This window comes from Babylonia areolata, chromosome 19, assembly GCF_041734735.1.
Source record: "Babylonia areolata isolate BAREFJ2019XMU chromosome 19, ASM4173473v1, whole genome shotgun sequence".
NCBI classification, from domain to species: domain Eukaryota; kingdom Metazoa; phylum Mollusca; class Gastropoda; order Neogastropoda; family Buccinidae; genus Babylonia; species Babylonia areolata.
Window position 1 is genome coordinate 42807222 of NC_134894.1, and position 22500 is coordinate 42829721.

Genomic DNA, 22500 nt, shown 5'->3' on the forward strand with positions numbered 1-22500 from the left:
TATGCGATTATTGTACTGAATTGTGTAAAAAAAAAAAAAAAAAAAAAAAAGGGATGGTTATGCTGTTTGCTGTAGCAACATCTCTAAGTGTCGGTATTGTGTCGTTTTCCCTTTTCCCTTTCCCTTATCCTTTATTTTATTTTATTTTATTTTTTTAATTTATATTATTATTATTACTACTACCTTTTTCTATATTATAATTATTATTTATTTATTTATTTAAGCTTATCTATTATTTATTCCCCCCCTTTTTTTTCTCTCAAGGCCTGACTAAGCGCGTTGGGTTACGCTGCTGGTCAGGCAGGCATCTGCTTGGCAGATGTGGTGTAGCGTATATGCTTTTTTGTCCGAACGCAGTGACGCCTCCTTGAGCTACTGAACTGAACTGAAACTGAAACTTTCCCTTATGAGTTATAGGTCAGTGTGGAATGAGAGCGACTGAAATACGCACTGGATGATAATAGCCCATGGACTGAACTTGCACTTGTTTTTCTTTTCTTTTTTTCTTTTTCTTCTTTTTCCCTTGTTCGTAAGCATGATGGATGTATTTTCATATATATATTCCTACCAAAAGTGTGAAGTAAAAAAAAAAATACAGTAAAGTTACAACACCAACATAATGATAGCAATGAATGATGATAATTTTAATAGTAGTAGTAGTAGTAGTAGTAATGATAATAATGATGATGATGATGGTGATGATAATGATAATGAGGAAAGAAGGAAACGGTAAAAAAGGACCATTTTCCCAGAAGAACGACAAACTAAAAGACGGATTCTTCTTCTTCTTCTTCGTTCGTGGGCTGCGATGCCCACGTTCACTCGTATGTAGCACGAGTGGGCTTTTACGTGTATGACCGTTTTTAACTCACTCAGTACGGCCAGTCATCTCTTCTCCTCTACACAGACCCCTCGGATGTCCAGTGGGTGTCTGAATGACCCAACCTTTAGCTTCCGTCGTCAGAATTGTGGTATTCTTTGTCAGCGTTCACCTCTTAAGTGTAAGAGCCTTCCGCTTGTAATATTTTGATGGTGGTAATTGGGGTGAAACGCTGTTAACGTCGTCTCTTTCGCCGTTCATATGGAGAGAGTTAACCCCGCTGTGTAGGCAGCCATACTCCGTTTTCGGATAGACTGCATCATTTCAATTTGGGAGTAGACATTGAATTAATTTATCAAAGAAAGACACCGTGAAAAATTCAAGCCATCCCGGTAAATAGTGGAGTGATGGTCTAGAGGTAACGCGTCCGCCTAGGAAGCGAGAGAATCTGAGCGCAGATAAATACATAAAAAAGAACTACTACTACTAATAATAATATGTATAAGGCGCAAAAACTTGATGAAGTCAACTATAAGCGTACAAATAAATAATAAATAAATTAATTAATTAATTTAAAAAAATAAAATAAATAAAAACAGCAGAAGAAGAGGAACGCGAAGAAGAAGGGAGAGAGGTCGAGAAGGAGGAGGAGGAGGAGGGGGATGGAGGAGGAGGAGGAAGAGGAGGAACAAGAGAAGAAGAAGAAGAAGAAACCATGGCTGCAGTCATTGTTGGTAGTTCGTATCCTCTGCTAGCTGAGACAAGAGAAGAGAAGAAGAAGTAGGAGAAGAAGATGATAAAAAAAAAAAAAGAAAAAAAAGAAGGAAGGAATAAAAGGGGATCAGTACGATGCGGAGAAAGACGAAAAGCAAAACGAAAAAAAAAACAAAAAAAAAAAAAAAACGTAGAAGATGATAAAGAAGGTACAGGAAGAAATGAAGGCTGGATATGAACAAGGAACAAGGAAACGTCGTGGGCTGTATTTATTTACTGGTGATGATGATTTGTACACGACTCGACATTATGAAGGGGAAAAAAAATAGAAAGAAAGAAAGAAAGAGAGAAAAAGAAAGGAAGGAACAAGAAAATGAAGTACGACGTGACGAAGACGAACAAACTGCCTAGTTGTTGTTATTGCTGATTATTTGTACACAGCGTTGTTTTTTTGGGTTCTTTTTTGCTGAGATGGGGAAGAAGTGAGGGGTGGTGGGGGTGGGGGTGGTGGGCGAAGGGGGCAGGTGGGTGGGGGGGGGGAGGATGAAATAAAGAAAGTAGGAAGAAAGAAAGGACAAACCTATAAAACAAGATGACTGTTTCCTAAACCTTTCGGCCTGTCGCCTTCATCGGTGGTGCAAGAACATTCGTGTGTATTCTTCTTTTAAATATCTTGGCATCGAATTTAGTAGGAACGGAACTTTTTACAAAGCTAAAAAAAATGATTTATGAACAGGGCCAAAAAGCTATGTTTTCATTACTTCAGTCAGCCAGAAATCAAGATTTACCTTTACATATCATTCTGGACATGTACCAGTCTATGACTGTTCCTATTTTGTTGTATGGTGCAGAAATATGGGGTTATGAAAATGTAGATATACTTGAAAAATTAGAATTGAAATTTTTGAAACGCTTGTTCAAACTAAACAGAAATACTATGACCCAAATTGTTTATGGAGAAACTGGTATTTATCCAATTAGTGTGTTAGTGAAAATGAGATTAGTTCGATTTTGGACCAGCTTAGTGATATCAAGCGCAGAAAAATATTCTGGGAAAATTTATTTGATATTACTTTACTTATATCGAAATGGTATTTATACTTTAAAATGGATGAGTTGTATCAGACAAATTTTAATAGAAGCAGGGTATGACTGTGTTTGGGATGCTCAATTCTTCTTGGAGAGGGAATCTTTCTGCATGAATGTCAACATTGCTTTGAGAAATAGTTTTCAAAATCAGTGGAGACATGCACTAAAGGCGAGTAGCAAGTGTTTGTTTTATCGAAATTTCAAAAGTGGATTTGGTAGAGAAAAATATATAAGTCAAATTCCTGATAATTACGTTATCAGCTTCTTCAGATTTCGAAGTAGTAATCATAAGCTGGAAATAGAAACAGGGAGACACAAAGGCATACCACGAGAGTTACGGTTTTGTAAGGTTTGTAACATGTCTGTGATTGGTGATGAGTTTCATTTTATAGTGGAATGCCCCAGTTATGGTCAGTTACGAAATAGATATGTTCCTAAAAAATATTGTCTCCAAAATCGGTTTTTAAATTTTGTAATATGCTCAAAGGAGGCAAAAAAGTCATTTTAGCTGTAAGTAAGATGATTAGATTTGCAAATGTTGCCTAGTTATACTTTTGGAGTTGAAAGACATTTGTGTTGTTTTCAACTTGTATGTGACATTGTTGTGTATTTGGAAATGTTTGTTCTGGGCATGAAAAGTTTATTTTGTAGTAATCCTCCATACTCCAATAGGAGTGAAAGGATAATTAAAACTGTGTGTGTGTGTGTGTGCGTGTGCGTGCGTGTGTGTGTGTGTGTGTGTGTGTGTGTGTGTATTTGTGTGTGTGTGTGTGTGTGTGTGTGTGTGTATTTGTGTGTGTGTGTGTGTGTGTGTGTGTGTGTGTGCAAGCGTGCGTGCGTGCGTGTGTGTGGTGTGTGTGTGTGTGTGTGTGTGTGTGTGTGTGTGTGTGTGTGCAGTTAGAATAAAATACAGAGCTTGGAATTGCGCTTAACTGTTCAGAGAACTTTGTCGTGTCTGTATATTGTCTCTTTGTCGTCTCTCTGCCTCAGTCTCTCTCTTTCTCTATGCGTGCGTGCGCGCGCGCGCGCGCGCGTGTGCGTGTGTGTGCGCGCGCGTGCGTAAATGTGTGTGCATTTGTGTGTTTGTAGTGTGTGCGTGTGTGTGTATGCGTGTGTGTTTGTAGTGTGTGTGCGTGCATGTATGTGTGTGCGTTTCTGTGTAGTGGTTGTAATGTGTGTGTGTGTGTGTGTGTGTGTACGCGCGCTCGCGGTGCTTTTGTGAATCTTTTGTGAAGAAATAATGCCAGTATCCTCTCTCTCTCTCTCTGTCTGTCTCTCTCTCTCTCTGTCTGTCTCTCTCTCTTTCTCTCTCACACACACTGATAGGTGTACACACAGTCACTATCGCTCTGTCTGTCTGTCTGTCTCTCTCTGTGTCAAGTTCACCCACATACCGTCGCAGCACATTGCATTATATAATTTGGACGGCCCGTTTTGTACATGTATACACACCGCACGCCACGCCACACAGTCACAGACAAAACAAATCGAGGCGGGGGGCTGGGGATAGAGGGGGTGGGGGCTGGGGGGTGGGGGGGGGGGGGGGGGGGGGGGGGGGGAGAGTCAGGGTCACCCAAACGAAAAAAAAAGAACGTGTGTGGTTTTGTACTGTTGGTGTTAAACATTCGTAACTTGATGACAGCGAGAAGAGGGGAGTATTATTATTATTATATCCAGCTAGCAGCCTTTTTTGCCGCAGTGACACACACACACACACTCCACCCATACCACAGCCAGTGTAGAACTTAAAAACGGATTGTAAGAATAGAAAGGGCTCGTCTTTCCCATAAGTAAGAAGGTAGGTCTCCTTGTTTGTCATATGTAACCAGGGGTCAAAGTGGAATATTTGGGTTGGGGGGGTGGGGGGGAGGGGGGGTGGCTAGTGGGGGAGCAGAGTGGGGGGGGGGGGGGGGGGGGGGGGGCACGTGGTACATAAAACAAGATACCAAAAAAGAAATTGAAAGTTATGAAAACAAGGTACAAAAAATTTTTTAATCGAAAGTTACGCACAACCATAAAAAATACAGCTGGAGGATGTTTAGTTGGAAATGTGTGCTGCACGTAATAATAGATGCTTTTGCGCGCTGACAGACACGCATAGATTCAAGATGTTGATTAACCTTTGTCCCTTATTCGGGCATCGTAGAAGACGTTTAGAAAAGCGCACGATCGAGAACACAACTAGGATTATCATAACGTTTGCATCAGTTAAGGTAAAAAGAGAGTTAACATTCCTTCTTACTGCGTGAACATACCCTAGGATTATCATAACGTTTGCATCAGTTAAGGTAAAAAGAGAGTTAACATTCCTTCTTTCTGCGTGAACATACCCTAGGATTATCATAACGTTTGCATCAGTTAAGGTAAAAAGAGAGTTAACATTCCTTCTTACTGCGTGAACATACCCTAGGATTATCATAACGTTTGCATCAGTTAAGGTAATGTGAGAGTTAACATTCCTTCTTACTGCATGAACATACCCTGGGGAAGATTGTCAAGTCTTTATGAATTCTCTCTTAAGTTCTAAGGAGAACCCGTTTGCTTGCAGAAAATAATTCGCAAAATGAAAATACAGACATAGGACATACATATTTATAGGGAAACTTTTTTTTTAATTTTTTTTTTTATTTTTTTTTTTTTTTTTTACGAATATCCATAATGAAAAGAAATTCGTCACCAACAGGATTCATGTCACTTTTTTTTCTTTCTTTTTTTTTTTTTTTTTTTTTTTACAAATACGGTACCAACACACACACACATTCTCTCTCTCTCTCTCTCTCTCTCTCTCTCTCTCTCTCTCCCTCTCTCTCTCTCTCTCTCTTAAACCAAGACTGGTGGGGAGGGGCGGCCGGGGAGATGGGGGGGGGGGGGGGGGGGGGGGGGGGATTGGGGGGGACATGTACATAGCGTTTCTCATTTTCCTGCTAAAATAATTCGTTTCATTTTTCCCTTTGGCTCTGTCTCTTGTCTATCTACGTCTGTCTCCTTATCTCCCTGTCTCTGTCTGTCTGTCTGTCTGTCTGCCCATCACCCCCCGCTCCATCACCCCCACTCCTCCCATCACCCCCCGCTCCCCCATCACCCCCCGCTCCCCCCATCACCCCCCGCTCCATCACCCCCACTCCTCCCATCACCCCCCGCTCCCCCATCACCCCCCGCTCCCCCCATCACCCCCCGCTCCATCACCCCCCACTCCTCCCATCACCCCCCGCTCCCCCATCACCCCCCCCGCTCCCCCATCACCCCCGCTTCCCCATCACCCCCCGCTCCCTCCCCATCACCCCCCGCTCCCCCATCACCCCCCCGCTCCGCTTCCCCCATCACCCCCCGCTCCCCCCATCACCCCCCGCTCCCCCATCACCCCCCGCTCCCCCCATCACCCCCCCCCGCCTCCGCTCCCCCATCACCCCCCGCTCCGCTCCCCCATCACCCCCCGCTCCCCCCATCACCCCCCGCTCCGCTCCCCCATCACCCCCCGCTCCCCCCATCACCCCCGCTCCCCCCATCACCCACCCGCTCCCCCCTATCACCCCCGCTCCCCCCATCACCCACCCGCTCCCCCCTATCACCCCCGCTCCCCCCATCATCCCCCGCTCCCCCATCACCTCCGCTCCCCCCATCACCCCCCGCTCCCCCCATCACTCCCGCTCACCCCATCACCCCCCGCTCCCCCCATCACCCCCGCTCCCCCCCATCACCCCCGCTCCCCTCATGAACCCTGCTCCCCCCTTCCCCCATCACCTCCGCACCCCTGCTGCCCCCATCACCCCCCCCTCCATCACCCCCCTCCTCCCATCAACCCCGCTCCCCCCATCACCCATCACACCCACCCCTGCCCCAATCATCCCCCGTTCCTCTCATCACCCCCGCTCCCCCCCTTCTCCCCGTTGCACCCAACTTTTTGCTCACCCACCTCTCATTCCACTTGTACCTTACCGCACTGTCCTCTGAATGAACTCTTTCCCCTAACTTCCAACCTGCTGTTTTTCTCTTCTCTCGTATTTTATCATTATTCCTCAACAACACATCGGCTTGTCTTCTTTCAACACCGTCGGTTTTTTTTTTTTTTTTTTTTTTTTTGTTTTTGTTTTTTTTAATGGATAGTTTATTTGCGTGTATATTTGAAAAAAGGATCTCTGTGTCTCTCTGTGTGTGTCTGTCTCTGTCTCCCTGTCTACGTCTCTCTTTGTCTGTCTGTCTGTCTCTGTCTCTCTTTCTCTTTGTGTGTGTGTGTGTGTGTGTGTGTGTGTGTGTATGTGCCCGTTGGTGGTGGTAGTGTGTGAATGTGTGTGTGTGTGTCTGTGTGTGTATAATGTACACACACACACACATATATATATATATATATATATATATATATATTGCGCGCGCGCGTGTGTGTGTGTGTTACAGATTATGTCAACAGCAATCAACTTGTAAACATTAAAATCAAGTCATAAAAAGGCAACAAAAATGACAATTAAACCTGAAAAGAAAGCATAACCCAGAAACGAAATTGAGAGAGAGAGAGAGAGAGAGAGAGAGAGAAGGACGAAGCAGACATCGACACTTCAGTCTTCCCCCCAGCCCCCCTCCTCCTCCCGTCAGTTCACGACCTCTTTTTTGACTCACTTGTGTAAACAAAGCGAGTCTATGTTTTAACCCGGTGTTCGGTTGTCTGTGTGTGTGTGTGTGTGTCCGTGTGTCTGTGTGTCCGTGGTAAACTTAAACATTGACACCACATTCGGCATAAAAATAGGAAAAATTCAGTTCTTTCCAGTCATCTTGTTTAAAACAATATTGCACCTCTGGGATGGGCACCAAAAAAAAAAAAAAGAAAAAAAAAGAAGCCTAATTATATGCAAACTGCATTTACTGTTATTTTTTATTTTTATTTTTTGTATTCTCTAAACTTGGCACTTTGACCTCTTATTCTGACACAACAACAAGAGGAGTCATTATTATCATTTTTTTGTTTAAACAGGAACTTCTTTTGCTAAGCATGGAATTTTTATTTATTTTGCAAACGTTTTGGTGCAGGTAGTAAAAAAGGGAAATTACTCTGTAATTAATGCTAGGGGACTTAATTTATCACAAGTGAGTCTTGAAGGCCTTGCCTCTCTTGTTCTGTTTATTCTGTCTCTGTCTGTCTGGTTTTTTTTTTTTTTTTTTTTTTTTTCTTTTTGTTTTTTGTTGTTGTTTTTTTGTCAGCTGCGCATGAACAAGACAGGGCAGATGCGTGCATACGGTAATACAAATAATATAGTGACGATAATTGTGTGGGTATTGTGTTTTTGGTTTGATATCTCTGATGTCTTGACGTGAAGGCAAAGGGAAGAGGGAGTTTACGGGTGGAGGGGAGGTTACTTGCTTCGCTTACTTCCTGTCCATTATGCCCCCTTGCTTGTAGGGCAGCAACGAAGAACCACCTCTCTTGTCTGATTTTATTGGCCAGTCTGTGACTGGTACCCCAGGTACGCTTCAGGGTCTTTGAGTTCTCCTTCGACAATTCTGCCTGCGTCAGGCGTTCTTTGGCCGGCCTCTCTTGCGTCTTAAAATGGAGAAAGTTTGTAAAGAAACTGTGGGTAGTAAAACTAAGCATACTCACTTTTGATAAGGACACCGTTTATCAAAAGTGAGTCTTATTTTACAGTAACCCACAGTTGTTGTTTTTTGTTGTTGTTTTTTTTTTTTTTTTTTATTTTTATTTTTTATAAACTTTCTCCATTTTGTGCTTTTTTATATATAAACTCAGCAGTCATTTTTCATTTTATCGTTTTGCGTCTTACCTGCTGGTGTTCACTGAAAGGCTATCCGGGTAATGTCACCTTGGTCTCTTCGCCGGACGTGTCCAATCCGTTTCCACCGCCTGCCTACTCATGATGATGGTGGTCTTTCTTGATGGCACAGAGCGAGTGGGTGGTTGTTGATTGTAGATGGTGTTAACCCTTTCACCGCCAAGCTCGCATTAATGCACAGGCGTGGTATAGAGGACCCATGTCACCGAAAGGTGGCCATTCATTGGTCTGTTATCCATGAACCTACTGCTCTTAATGTTCTGTGGTAGGATAGGCCATATTTTTTATACATCGCAGGGAGAATCCCCAGCTATTCTTAGCCACTGTTTTTTTTTTTTCTGTGTTTATACCACAAGGGAATTTTGTACTCTAAATTGACTGGCGGTGAAAGGGTCAAGCCAGAGGATTCGCCGGAAATTTCGATTTTTTTGTGTGTGTTTTTTTGATTGATGGTTGACAGCTTCGTTCTATCATTAAGGCCTTCTCCAGCATTCTGAGCCATACAGTCAGTGTGGAAAGTACACTAACTCTGGTACATTTTCTCCTTTGTGTTGGTGTTGTATTGGGGGAAATCTCCTCCATACGTTGTTCAGCGTTCTGAAGGTAGATTATTAGTCTTGGTGAGACAGCTCTTGATGTCTCTGTCTGCTGTATCATCGTGTCTGACTGTGCTGCCCAGGTACACAGATTCTTCACTTCTGGGGAGATCTCTTGCCACTTCCCTCTCTGCGCACAGCTGAACTGGTCACAGGAGTGACCTGGGAAAAAATAGACCTTGGGGTCTGAGAGTCATATAACAGACAGTTACCATTCTGAGAGAGAATGTGAGACATAGCCTTGTTGAACTGTGGGGGTTCAGGGAAGCTGATTTTGAAGTACTGGTGAGTCAGTAATTTCGAGTTTGGTAATGAGAAATTCGGTGACATCGTTTAATCTAAATTTTGAGAATTTCGATGTTTTATTTTCATTGGTTCAGTAAAACGAGAATGGCGACGCAAGTCATGTGAGTACTATTTTTACTAGATATTCGATTTAACTACAGTTAGGTTCTGAGGATGTTTCAGGATCCTCAGCGCCTGGCCTGTTTTCGGACGAAGGTGTTTGGCTGTTATATCGCCCACCGAAAGATGTTTGGGAAGCACCAACTGACAACACGGTCGTGAAATGAAACAAATGAAAATTGTCATAATGATTAAAAACTATAACGGGAAGCGAAGAGAGAAGAGAAATTATTGATTGTGTTTTCTGGGATTGTACTTTTCATATAATTTATCTCTGAAGGGAAAATGTGAACATTACTGTTATTTTTCTTTGATTGTTAATAATCAGAAAGGAGTGTCTTTACGTGGTTATGTTGTTTATCCCTGGGTAACAGTGAAGTCAGAATGCGAACGTTGTGTGCGAGTCTGTCTGTCGTGTGAGCTTGAGTGTAGTGAATACGGCAGTTTGACAGTGTTGATGGGGCGAGGGAGATGTGGGCGGGTTGGTAGGAGGAGGGGGGGGGGAAGGGATGGGAGGTTAACTCTCTCCATACGAACGGCGAAAGAGAAGACGTTCACAGCGTTTCACCCCAATTACCACCATTGCAAGCGGAAGGCTTTTATACTAAAGAGGTGAATGTTGACAAAGATACCAAAATTCTGACGACGGAAGCTAAAGGATGGGTCATTCAGACACCCACTGGACATCCGAGGGGTCTATGTAAAGGAGAAGAGAGGACTGGCCGTACTCAGTGAGTTAATAAGGAAGGTGATGATGATGATGTTGGTCGGAGGGGAGATTAACATCATAAGCGATGGAAGGAGCAGGTCCACAATTCAACTATTCATTTTATTCCCTTTTCGCGTATTCTTTTATCGTGCCACTTCCACCACGAATGTCTTCTTAGAGTTTTGACACTTTGTTCTGATTGATTCGCCATACCGCTGTTTGTTCTGATTGATTCGCCATACCGCTGTTTTCCGTTTCGCCTGTTCACCTCTCCCTCTCTCTCTCTCTGTCTCTTTGTCTTTGTCTCTGTTTCTGTCTGTCTCTCTCTCTCTCTCTCTCTCTCTCTCTCTCTAACACACACATATGTATAAATAAATACACACACACACACACACACACACACACATATATATATATATATATATATATATAGAGAGAGAGAGAGAGAGAGAGAGATGTATGTGTATATATATGCGCGTGGGGTTCACACATACATACACACACAGATGTATATCACACACAAAGATGTCTATATGATTATATATATATATATATATATATATATATATGTGTGTGTGTGTGTGTGTGTGTGTGTGTGTGTGTGTGTGTGTGTGTGAGTATGCATATTTTGCTGCATGCACGCTCCGAATGATGGACGAATCTCTAATTTCACTGGAACCGGTTGGGGCAGAGTGCCAAAAATGCTGCCAGACCATTGTTGTCTGAAGACGGAACTGTGTCTGGAATGGAAATCTGGAGGGGTCCTTTTTTTTTTTTTTCATTATGGCTCAGCTGTGTCATCAATCACACAGCATGTTTGTGGCGTCGTTGCAACGCTTAGACGATGGTGATAAATTACACGATCCAGCTCTGGCACCGGCGACCCTGTCTCCGGTTGGCACTGCTTGCGCTCTAAACAGCAGCAGCAACAACAACAACATCAGCAACAGCAGCAGCAGCAGCAGCAGAAGCAACAGCAGCAGCAACATTAGCAACAGCAGCAACAACAATAACTTCTTCTATTACTACTACTACTACTACTACTACTACTACTGATGATGATGATAATGATAACTGTCATCGTCGTGGTGTGGTAGTAGTAGTAGTAGTAGTCGACGTGGTCGTTGTTGAAGTGGTAACAATAGCGGCAGCAACGGTCCATAACAGTTGGGGGGTTTTTTTCCAGTGTGAATTGTGTTATATTACATTTTTGTCCATTTCAGATAAAAGAAAAAAATCTATCTATACACACACATATCTACCTCTCTCTCTCTCTCTGTCGGTCCGTGTCAGCAATCTGAGAGAGAGAGAGAGAGAGAAGAGTTTCTTCATTCACTCTAAGAAACTGCCCCCGAGACAACAGTTCCGATCGCCGTCTGCTTCGCACATGCTTGGTATGAGTTGCTGTCAAGGTCTTTGGCTGTTCTGGCAGATTCATGGTGGGGTTGTCGTTGGTTGCCGGGAGGGATGTGATGTGACGTGACGACAGTCTCCACTGACTCCGGAGGCAAAGGGGGTGCTCACTTAAGTATTGCTCCTCCGCGAATAAGCGATTAACTCACTCATTACAGCCAATCCTCTCTTCTCCTCTACACAGACCCCTCGGATGTCCAGTGGGTGTCTGAATGACCCAACCTTTAGCTTCCGTCGTCAGAATTGTGGTATTCTTTGTCAACATTCACCTCTTCAGTATAAGAGCCTTCCTCTTGCAATATTTTGATGGTGGTAATTGGGATGAAACGCTGTTAACGTCTTCTCTTTCGCCGTTCGTATGGAGAGAGTTAACTGTCATCAGCAGTGGAGGGTGGGGGACATTGTAAGTGGCGTCCGCGGTGAAAAGCGATTGTTGTCTTCAGCAGGGAGCTTGGCTGGCTGTGTTCTGCCTCGTTTATTCCTGCCGAGTCGGAACTGACACTATGTAGCAGCAAGACAGCACTGAAGTGACTCGGCTTGCTAGCAGTGTCGGTCCTTCCCGACCTATCTTAACACCTACAGAACTCGGGACTAGCGGCGTGTGGGAGTAGTAATGCCACTGGAATGGTGCGCATGCAGTTGATGGGGCAAGAAAAAACAACAGACAAAACAACAACCGTGATCTGGTGATCTTGAGATTCAGTTTATACATATATATATATATATATATATATATATATATATATATATTCATATATAGAGAGATAGAGAGAGAGGGAGAGAAGGATGAGTTTAAGGTCCCATAGCCCTCTTCGGCCATCGGGACAGTGAATTCATAATCATCCGCTGTTTCCAAGGCTCGGCATAGGAAGGCGAGGTCCAATCCTCCTCATCTCCTTCCGACGTTTTGATTAATTAATCCCAGTTCCCCTGCCGATGTCGGATATATATATATATATATATATATATATATATATATATATATACCCGTTTACACCTGGGTGAGTAGAGCGAGGAAAAGTGTACCTCTCCCAAGGACAGCACCAACGCCGTGTCGAAACGGAGCCTCCAGCCCTGATCATTGGTTAACGCACTGGATCAGACGTCCAAACTGACGTCTGTTCGATTCTGCCAAGGCGTGTCTTCAGTTCGATTAATGCTTTCAGATTCTGTCTTCAGTTCGATTAATGCTTTCAGATTCTGTCTTCAGTTCGATTAATGCTTTCAGGTTTACACCCTTCATGAAGTCAGAACATGGCTGCGACTTTGTAAGACTTTGTAAGGCATGTGGAGGAATAAACTGCATGTGGAGGAATAAACTGCACCCCATTCCACTCTCTCTCTCTCTCTCTCTCTCTCTCTCTCTCTCTCTCTCTGTGTGTGTGTGTGTGTGTGTGTGTGTGTGTGTGTGTGTGTGTGTGTGAGAAAGAGAGAGGGAACGCAGGAATGCAGGAACTTGAGGAAGTTTAATGCGAAGGTCACCAGCCTGTCCACATGAGAACACGTACACATAAAGATCACGATTGAAGAAATGAGGGAAAAACCAGATTCAACAGAACTTAAACATAATTGCTCTGTCACGCAATTTGATTATTATAACATTCTGAATTGAACTTCACATCAGTTCCTCTCTGGAACGAAAAGGCATAGTAAATAAACATATCGACATCTCTTATTACACACCTGTCTTCATTTTGTTGTAACAAACATGGAATTGGTGGAGTGTTATCATTTCTATAATAAAGAGAGAGAGAGAGAGAGTGTGTGTGTGTGTGTGTATGGTGTGTTCTTTTGTCTTTTTTAAGTCGATTATTAATACCATGTTTGTGCCTCTGTGTGTGTGTGTGTGTGTGTGTGTGTGTGTGTGTGTTATTTTTTTACCATACTTATGCCTTTATGTAGTATAGTATTCGCATTCTGTCACTTCAAGTAGCATTGTGTAGTGCACGCAGTGACATATTTAATGTAGTTTTTTTTTTTTTGTAGTGTGGACCCTGTTTCAGGGCGGGGACTGGATGAAAAGAAAAAAAAAGCAAAAAAAAAAGCGCGCCAGTGCTTATCTATTATCCTCGATAATAAAGAATTTGTCTTGTCTTGTCTCTCTCTCTCTCGCTCGCTCGCTCGCTCTTTTCTTTCTTTTTTTTTTCCTGTTCTTTTTGTTCCCACGGGGTCGCGAAACAGACGCATAAATTTTGGGGACTGCTCTCTCTGTCACTTTGAAATCTGGAATGCGTCACCAGAAAGCAGCGCCACCGTGCTTGCTTCTTCTTGTTGTGTGTCGCAGCTTTGGTACGGTTTCGTTTACCTGCCAAAAGTCGAAGTTTGTATTTGTGAAGATTCGTTTATTTTAGTTATTTACGCCTTATTTATTTCTTCTTCTTGTTCTTCTTCTTTTTATTATTGCTATTACTACTACTAGTTGTTGTTGATGTAGTAGTAGTAGTAGTAGTAGTAATAGTACGAGAGTAGCAGAAGCAGCAATAGTAATAGATGCAGTCGCAGTTGCAGTGGTGACCGCTGGTAACAGTGTGTTGCATTGTCACTGCATATGGCCAGGAAATAGCGTCATCCCCATCGTGGGTTCCTTTTTTTTTTTTTTTTTTTTTTTTTAATACGCGCTGTATGGTCAACACAAAAGTGAAAGCCGAACGGCTTCGTTGCAGCTCAGCTGATGGGTGATTTCATAGAAAAACTAGCACCCGCAGATCCTGTTTTTTTGTTTCGTTTTGTTTTTCATTTTATTCTTTTTATAATTTATTTATTGATTTGTTTGTTGTTTTCTTAGCTTTTTTTTTTTTTTTTTTTTTTTTTTATATATATATAAACCAACAGGATCTGTTAGTGGGCGATGAGGATTGGAAGGAAAGAAGGAAGGAAGGAAGGAAGGAAGGAAAAAAAAAGGGGGGCAGCGGCGACTCGTTGGCTGTGTGTGTCTGGTAGTTCAGTCTTTCCTCTGAGCGTGCGAGGAATGCGCCGACGATACCACTATGACTGTATAGCTGTGTGTGTGTGTGTGTGTGTGTGTGTGTGTTTGTCGGTAGTGGGGTAAGGGATGGGAGCAGGGGTGGGAGGGGCAGGGGATTGTATGAATTTGTGTGTTTGTGTTCTTGATGAGTGTGTGGATGTGTGTGTGTGTGTGTGTGTGTGTGTGTGTGTGTGTGTGTGTGTGTGTGTGTGATCGAACTCCGGAAATTTGTTGCTCTAACCATTTGACCACTGCACCATTCTACATGTGTGTGTGTGTTTGGGTGTTTGTGTATGTGTGTGTGTGCGTGCACATTTGCTTTTTGTGTTTGTTCGTTTCGGTATGCGTGTGGGTTGTGGGTGTGTGTCTGTCTGTCTGTGCAGATTTCTATGCGTGTGTGCGTGCGCGTGTGTGTGTGTGTGTGTGTGTGTATCCGCGTGGGGGAATTTTCATACTTATGCAGCTTCTATGCCTTTGCTGGCTGAGTCACGAGGAGCTCAAAGTATGTGTCTAGTGAGGTGGTGTAACAAAATATTGTTACTGCAGTACGCGCGAAATGATAGGGTATGTAACGTGCTCATTGTGACACAGTACACTTGATATTGATGCTTAATTAACATTCCGTCACGTCCACCCCCAACAGTGGGTGATTACTTGTCGGGCCGGAAAAATCTACTCATTGGCGGCATGTTGACTTCTTGCTGTTCGAGTACACTCATACACGCACACACACACACACGCATACACAAGCACACACTCACACGCGCATACATCCACCGATCACCCATTTCGACCTTCCACCCACTACCTACACACACACACATCCAACACACACACACACACACACACACACACACACACACACACACACACACACACACACACACACACACACACACTTTTACACACATTAACACGCACAAACACATACAGTTACATACACACTCTCTCTCTCTGTTTCGAAACCATCGACTCAGACCTAATTAAGTAAAAATTAATGTCAGGTCCATGAACAGTATGGAAATTGTGTGATGCTTTTCAAGCGTTATGATGATACCCCTTCCCATGCCCACCCCCAGTCCCCTTGGTTTTGAATTGTGGTCCATGGCCAAAGTTCGTAAAAAAACATTTTCGTTCGTTCGTTCGTTCGTTCGTTCTCTGTTTCTCGCTCTGCCTCTCTGTATCTGTCTCTGTCTGTCTGTATGTCTCCCTCTTTCTCTCTCTCTCTATCTCTCTGTCTCTCTCTCTCTCTCTCTCTCTCTCTCTCTCTCAAACACTTACACAGACACATACAATCTTTCCCTCACTGTCTTCCACACACTCACACGCGCACGCTCGCCCCCACCCCCACCCCCACCCCCCCCGCTCCACACACACATACACACACAACACACACACACACATACACACACACACACACATACACACACACATATATAAATATATATAAACATGTATATATATATACATACATATATGAATATATGTAACACCAACCGGTCAAATCTCTATCAATGTAATCAACCATCTAACCAACGCATTCACTAGTGACACAGACCGTACCAGCCCCATCATGGAAGTGACTGAACTAAATATCGGGATTGAATGTCGTGGGCAGTTCTCAACGTGTCGACGTGTGTGTAAAAGTCCTTTTCTCATATGATGGCAGCGATTGTGAGGAAATTAGTACTTGATCTATGTACGTGTTTGTGTGTAACTATGTGTGTGGGGGTGGGGGTGAGGGTGGGGGGTATGTGTGTGTTGGTAGTGGTGCCTCCTTGTGTGTGTGTGTGTGTGGTGGGGGGGGGGGGGCGGGGGGTGTTGTGTGTGTGTGTGCGTGTGTTGTGTGGGTGGGTGGGTGGGTGTGTTGTGTGTGTGTGTGTGTGTGTTCGTTGTGTGTGTGTGTGTGTGTTCGTTCGTTGTGTGTGTGTGTGTGTGTGTTGTGTTCGCGCACGCGCGCGCCTTGCCAGGCCAATGGCTTTCCATCGCAGTCTCTGAAAACCTCTCTCTCTCTCTTCTTCGTTCTCTTGTCTCTGTCTCTTTCCTTCTCTGTCTCTTTCCCTGTTGTTGTTGTTTTCGCTCGTGCCTGCCTGTGATTGTTGTCCGTCATTGTTGTTGTTGTTGTTGTTGTCCTCCCTAATAGATATTTACTTGATTAAAGAAATGGCTGTAAATGAATGTCCCAATGTATTGCCTGAAATCACGAATCCGCCCCCCCCCCCCTCCTCCCTCCCCTCCCTCCCACACCTTAACCTTCTCCATCCCTACCCCATCGCCACCCCCCACCCCCCACCCCCCGCCAAAAGCTAGCTCAAAAGATAAAGATGTTGATAAGGGCAGGTATTTAAACTTCAAACGTTGCCGCTCCACGCAAAAGATGTTGAATGCAAAGGTAAGGCAAGTGTAATGAGACGTTATCACGGTAGGCATTTGTCTTGATTTATTTATATTTTAGAATTTCTTTCTTTTGGTAAATCAGATGTATATGTGTTTGTTCTGAGCGATATTTGCTTTTGCGTTTTGCATGTTTTTCATTCGATTGTGATTGAATGAGGTCTTGTTTCCGTGGACGTTTCTTGTGTTGTTTTTTTCGTTTGGTCACATGCTTATTGTCTGGGTGTTTTCTGATTTACAAGTTCTCTATAACAGTTTTTTTTTTGTATGTTAAGTTTACGGTCTTGCTTCTTGTATCTCTCCCCTCTGTCTCTCCCTCTCTCTGTCTTTCACATAATGTGTCTATCTGTCCATATCCCTATTACCCGTCGCCTTATTTGCTGCCTTTTATGTCTCTTACATCTGTGTTTAAAATTTTATCGTTACTTTTCTGTGTTAATTTCACTTGAATCATTCATGTGTAGCATTCATGCTAGGGTTTTGTTGTTGTTTTTTCCTTGGTGTGTGTGTGTGTGTGTGTGTGTGTGTGTTAGTGTGTGTGTGCGTGTGTACGTGTGTGTGTTACTCGCTTCCGTTCCGTACAGATGTGAGCGATGTTGTGTCTCTCAGTTTGACGCTGTGTTATACTCGTACATTATACATGTATTAAGTATTCAGTATAACTACATTTTTATGCGTACATGTTTGTGTGTCTCTTAGAACAAGGGCAGATGTGTAAATCGGCCAAAGTGCTAATATCTTCACCGTTGGAAAATAAAGATTCATTCACTCATTCATTCATTCATTCATTCATTCTAGACCACTGAGCGGTTTTTCTTTCTTTTCTATAGTCAGCCTCTATTTAAAGTGCCCTTGTAACTTCTTCTTCCTCTTTGAATTGTAAAAAGGCAATTCTTTATCAATTAAAGATGCAATGAATATATCTTCTCCTTTTTATTTATTTAAATCCCTCATTTTCTTGTACTGCTCGTTATTTTCGTTATCCTTATAACTACTATTATCATTATATTCTCCACCTTCTTCTCTTCCTCTACCTCATTCTCACTATCACCATTACCGTTAATGGATCGCTACTTGTTATGACAGAGTATATACATATTCTGCGTCAACGCCTGCTTACCTACCACCTGTGGTGTGCGGTGGGGACAATGATACTTTCAAATATTAAACTCGGTTCTTCCTCAGTGAGTCCAGTGCTTCTTTAATTGTGTGTGTGTGTGTGTGTGTGTGTGTGTGTGTGTGTGTGTGTGTGTGTTTTGTTATTATTATTTTTTTTTTTAATTTGATCATTCGATCTTAACGATTTTCTTTCCCGAAACTCGTGTGACAGAGTCGCATCACTGATTCGGCCCAGTCAGTATTGGTCATGAAGCATGGGACGAAACCGAATATGACTTCCGAAAACCAGGGCTGTGTTCCACCAGAGATCTTAGCAGCAGCTGAATTTACTTAGCCTTAAGGTGTTTTTTTCCCCCCCCAAAGTCTGTAGACTTATCATGGACTTTTTGTTGTTGTTGTTGTTGTGTTGCTGTCCCATCATGTGCGCCGTTTCAGTAGCATTGCTCCCTTGCCGCTCATTCCAATTGCTCCATACACACCCTCACAGCTGGGTTCGTCCGTCGCGCGGTCCCAGCGGTCGGCAGTCCACCTGGAACTGTCGATGTATGGTCGCCTAGAGGCCACACACCAGAGGAGACCCTGCACTGCTCATGCTGCTGGGTCACGTCGTTGATGTTCAGTAATGACGTATTCTATATTTAATGTGCTTGTGATACCATCTACTGCACCCCATACTGAGGACAATAATAGCTTAGTCGCGGAGCCAAACTGAGTGAGCCCCCCCCCCCCCCCCCAAGCCCCCCAGGCCCCCTCAGGGCCCCCCTAAATGTGGAGACCGCCACCATGTCCCCCTAACGACTGTCCCTCCATGAATCTGCCAGCATTGAAGACCTTGATAGGACTCGCCACAAGCACAGAAATGGAGGAGGGTCGAAACTGAGGACACACACAGCACACAGGCCATTAAATTTTGGGACATTTCTTTTATTGATGGTGTATGAGGAAAATGGTGATGAGACGATGTTGCTATGGAGATCCATTTAGATTTGGGAATACGTGACAAGGTTGTACTCTATTCTTCTTTTCATAAAGATATCCCGGCGTTAGACAGGCCCGAGAGATACAGACACTTGCAGTGTTGGTCAGGAAATGCAAGCAGCACACCCAAAGAGACATCCGTGAATTGGATGATACTTGACTGTGTGGTCCTAGTCTTCCCATTATTTCAAGCCCATAGTACACTGAACTCTTGGCAGGAGCCGGCCGCGGGCCGAAAAACCTAACTCCGCTGGGATTCGAACCCGCGTCCTCCCAGCCGTCAGTCCGCGACGCTAACCACTTTCTCCGCGGTGGCTGGTCATTATCGTAGACTTGCTCTTGGTCAAGAATATTTTCCAAAGTCTGTAGTTTTACCGTTGACTTAAGAAAGTTCTTAATGCTTAAAACAGACTTAGTGCTCCATGCAAAGATCGCTGATGCAGCTCAGCTCTGCAGACATCCACCACTGTGACAAGAAAGTCATAAAGACTTGCTCGGGTTGCATAAGCCATCTTATCAGCAGCTAAGTTCGCTTAGCGTTTAGAACTTCCCACACAGTCAACGTTTTTATCAATATTATTATTATTATTATCATCAATTTCGCAGACTTGGGAAAATTCTTCTGAGCGCTGAGCAAACTTGGCAGTGCCTGGAAGATAACTCATAAAACCCGGGCAGGGCACTGAGCTTGCTTTAGCGTTAAGAAATTTCCCAGAGTCGACGGTTTTCATCCCTCAGACCCAGTAAAAATTCTTCTGGACGCTAAGCAAATTTATCAGTCGCTAAAAAGATCGCTTGTATGCAACCTGGCTGCGGACTTTGCAATCAGTTTGTCATGTTTTTTTTGTTTTTGTTTCTTTGTTGTTGTTTTTTTTTTGTGTTTTTTTGCATTGCCAACGCCGTGCCGGGAACTTGTACTGAGTTCGATCGATCGATGCTTTCCTGGAGAGACATCGAACAACTACGGAGCAGGGACTGAAGATGCTTTCAATCTTCCTCTTCCTCCACTCCCTCCCTTCCTCCCTCCCTCCCCACACCCTTCCACCCACCCACGCCTCTCTTCTCCCCCCGCCCCCCACCCCCTCCAACTTCCCAAAAAGACAACAACAGCAACAACAAAATCCTATGGCCACACAGCACGTTTTCCAGATTCAGTTTCACTCTCAAGGAGGTGTTTAAAACGTGGGGATTGATCATTATCATCTGCACCACATCTGGTTAAAACAAAAAAGGGAGGGGGGGGGAGAAGGTGGAGAGCTGGAGGGTGTAGTTAAGGGGGTAAGGGGAGAGAAGCAAGGGGAAGAGGAGTGAAGGGGGGCTGTGGAGGGTCTGTGGGGGTAGGGGGGGTGGGGTGGGGTGGGGGGTAGGAAAGGGAGACAAGGGAAGGAGAAAGGAAGGAGAGTTGCGGTTTACATGGAAATGTTTTTTTGGACCACGGTTTGGATTACGTGTTGAGACTCCAAACCAGGCGGTTGTGCATGAATTATGCAAAGAATTGCAAGAAAAAAAAGAAGAAGAAAAAAAAATCATGCTCACACACAAGCAAAATGAGGAACGAACGTCAGACACTCGGCATAGAGACAGGGAGACAACATTAATGGAACGTGAGAGATGTGTGATTTTTTTTCTCCGTTGGGTTACGCTGCTGGTCAGGCATCTGCTTGGCAGATGTGGTGTAGCGTATATGGATTTGTCCGAACGCAGTGACGCCTCCTTGAGCTACTGAAACTGAAACTTTCTCTGATTTGCGACAAAAAAAAACAAACAAAAAAACACACACAAAAAAACCCAACATATATTTACCTGTCACCGGCAGCTGAGTATGGAGACAGGATTGTTCACACTTTATGTCCACTCGGTCAAGACCATTTCGGTGCTTCTGAATAATGCACGTATCTCATCATACATAGCTTAGTGGGCACACAGAAAAACACTTTGCTCAGGAAGGTTGGTGAGAGCGAGCCGTTGTGGACATAGTATTTTACACACACACACACACACACACACACACACACACACACACAAGAGGACGGACAAAACTGCAGGATGGACGGGAAACTGGAAACCTATTTGCAGGGGCGCAGGCTTTAACTCACTCAGTACGGCCAGTCCTCTCTTCTCCTCTACACAGACCCCTCGGATGTCCAGTGGGTGTCTGAATGACCCAACCTTTAGCTTCCGCCGTCAGAATTGTGGTATTCTTTGTCAACATTCACCCCTTCAGTGTAAGAGCCTTCCGCTTGCAATATTTTGATGGTGGTAATTGGGGTGAAACGCTGTTAACGTCGTCTCTTTCGCCGTTCGTATGGAGAGAGTTAACACAACCGACAGAGCTGGGGGAATCTGGTTTAGCAATTCTCCTGTGCAGGTTCCAGGATGGCTCTTGACAGTGTTCTGGAAGAAGAAGAAGAAGAAGAAGAAAGAGGAGGAAGAGGTGGAGGGGAGGAGGATCATACAGAACAACACCATAGGAAAGTGATTGTGCCAAATCGAGCTAAAGTGTCCTGGCTATAAGAATTATACAAAGCTTGCCCCCCATGACAATTTGTTGTCTTCCAAATCCAGCGGAACTGTCCTGGCTTTTCTTTTAATGGAATTTTAAAATCGGTTGTTGTTTTTTTACCTACGTCACAAGCAACATGACAAACCACCCACCCCAACCCACTACACACCGTACCCTCCCTTCTCCCAAGTATCCCCTCTCCCACTGTCTTATTTCACGAAATCCTGGCTCCTTTTGAGGTGATTATAGGTGTACGTATGTGGTGACTGAAATCATCTTGAAACCACAGCAATGAAAAGACAGCATGCTTACGGACTGTAGATTCTCAGTCTCTCTCTGTCTGTCTGTCTGTCTGTCTATCCGTCCGTCTGTCTGTCTGTCTGTCTGTCTGTCTCTCTCTCTCTGTCCCCCCCGCCACCCCCCCCCCCTCCCCACCAAACCTGGTATAGGCTGTTTGTTTTCAGTCCTGAGATAGCCAGTGGTGTGATGTGGTGGTCATCCAAATATTTGGAGCTGTATTTATTTTTAGTCTCGTTGTTTGTACTTACGATTCTGCACCTGCACACGTAGACGTGGGCGCTGTGTTGGCACCACAGCTGGTGAGATAAAGATTAACCCCTCGACCGCTGAGCCATAGTGACCCGAGAGGTAAGTGTGGCGTTGCAGGAACTTAAAGTGCACTTGCATCTGTGTGTGTGCTCTTTTACGTGGTGTCATTGATTTGGGTGATGAAAGGTAATGACGACCCCAAGAGGAAGTTCCTGTCAAGATATAACATCACGGTGATGGTGACTGACACCTTAACGTGTTCACCCTTGTCTTATCTCATTGAAGTGATAGCCTTTCACCGAGTAACATGTTACTGCCACAGGCACCATTGATGGATGGGTTTATGATGGATCGGCCGTTGGATTGATGGATTGAATGATTGTTTGGGTGATTGATGGACTGATCGATTGATTGATCGGTGTATTGATTTGTGTGTTCCAGCAAGGCGACCGGGGAGACCCAACAAACG

At 44.1% G+C, this 22500-nt stretch overlaps 1 protein-coding gene across 1 annotated transcript in view; it reads left to right on the forward strand.

Annotated features, from left to right (window-relative positions):
* Window positions 1-22500, forward strand: part of LOC143294177 (oxysterols receptor LXR-alpha-like) — a 153386-nt gene that overhangs the window by 18521 nt on the left and 112365 nt on the right. The window contains exon 2 of the mRNA XM_076605608.1: window positions 22473-22500. This exon is cut by the window's right edge and continues 739 nt beyond it. The gene's annotated coding sequence lies outside the window, so the exon portion shown is untranslated. The remainder of the gene's footprint in view (window positions 1-22472) is intronic.